The sequence below is a fragment of the Bison bison genome, unplaced genomic scaffold, assembly GCF_000754665.1.
Source record: "Bison bison bison isolate TAMUID 2011002044 unplaced genomic scaffold, Bison_UMD1.0 scf7180017864452, whole genome shotgun sequence".
Taxonomy (NCBI): Eukaryota; Metazoa; Chordata; class Mammalia; order Artiodactyla; family Bovidae; genus Bison; species Bison bison.
The window spans coordinates 7991776-7993512 of NW_011495014.1; the positions used below are offsets into that span (position 1 = coordinate 7991776).

Consider the following 1737-nt stretch of genomic DNA (forward strand, 5'->3'; position numbering starts at 1 on the left):
AAATAAGCTCTGAACATAAGAAGACCATTCTTCATAAAATGTGTGTATACAGTAAATATCTATAACAATATTCAATAAAGTTTTTTCTTAAATTCTATTTGTACTGATTTTCCATTTTATATCACCCATATCTTTACAATATATGTTGATATTACCTTCATCATTTTCAACCTCTTCCTCGCTCTGTGATGTTCATTAATATAAATTATTTTGAAATTCAGTAAATAATTTTCAATTTAATCTCTACAGTTTAAAATGACGTTTTTTTTAAGCCTTTAACAAAACCTGTAAACGTAGCCAGTTTCATATTGTTCTTATCCAATGAGAAAACAATTGCCCCAAAACTACCGCCCTTTGCCACTAGATGGCGCCTATGTCTAAGTAACAATCTCTATTCTTTAAGTTAAACTATTTGGAAAAAACCCTGTCTTCCTTTGAGGTAAATCCCATAAGTGAATTTTCAGGTTTGGTGAAATTTATCTCCTTAAGATTTAAAGAAAAGTTCATTTTAAACAATACAGATTAAGATCTTTCTAAAATGGGCTTTCAATCATGTCCATTGAGTTGGTGATGCCATCCAGTCATCTCATTCTCTGTTGTCCCCTTCTCTTGCCTTTGGTCTTTCCCAGCATCAGGGTCTTTTCCAATGAGTCAGCTCTTTGCACCAGGTGGCCAAAGTATTGGAGCTTCAGCTTCAGCATCAGTGCTTCCAACGAATATTCAGGGTTGATTTCCTTTAGAATTGACTGGTTTGATCTCCGTGCCGTCCAAGGAACTCTCAAGAGTCTTCTCCAACACCACAGTTCAAAGGCATCAGTTTTTTAGTGCCCAGCCTTTTTAATTGTCCAGATCTCACATTCATACATGACTACTGGAGAAACCATAGCTTTGACTATACGGACATTTGTAGGCAAAGTAATGTCTCTGCTTTTTAATACACTGTCTAGGTTTGTCATGGTTTTTCTTCCAAGGAGCCAACATCTTTTAATTTCACTGAGAAATGCTGTGAGCAGGATTCTAACCTGAGCAGGCAGACCCCATTGGATTTTGAATCCAATGCCTTGACCACCCAGCCATCACAGCTCTATTTCCAGATACCACTTCTTAAAAGCAACTGCTAGCAGCAAATATTTCCTTTCCCCCAACTTTGTTTTAAAATGCAGCTATTTCTAATGTTAAATAATCAAATAAAGCAAGCAGATAGAATTATTGGAATTGGGTCAAATCCTATTGATGAATTGCATAGACCTTCACATGTTTTATAGCATTTATTTTGAATACTTTATGACATTTGTTTTGAGTACTAAATTTTAATAATTGACATAGTTTCAATTCAGTTAAGCTCAGTCGCTCAGTCATGTCTGACTCTTTGCTACCCCATGGACTGCAGCCAGGCCTCCCTGTCCATTGCCAACTCCGAGAGTTTACTCAAACTCATGTCCATTGAGTCAGTGATGCCATCCAGCCATCTCATCCTCTGTCGACCTCTTTTCCTTCTGCCCTCAATCTTTCCCAGCATCAGGGTTTTTTCCAAGGAGTCAGTTCTTCACATCAGGTGGACAAAGTATTGGAGTTTCAGCTTTGAAACAGCTTAATAAGTGATATATTTTAATATATATACTATATTTATAATTAACAGTTAAGTTCTAGAGCATTCAAAAATTTGTATACTATTTACTATATTAAGACTTCCCTTGAGTTCTTTCTCCTTTTAATTTTAGCACTAATAATATTATT

General features: G+C 35.6%; 1 non-coding gene across 1 annotated transcript; it reads right to left on the reverse strand.

The window, feature by feature from the left end:
• Positions 1 to 1001: 1001 nt before the first annotated feature.
• Positions 1002 to 1083, reverse strand: TRNAL-CAA. The gene has a single exon. It is a non-coding gene; the product is annotated as a tRNA-Leu (tRNA).
• Positions 1084 to 1737: the final 654 nt, after the last annotated feature.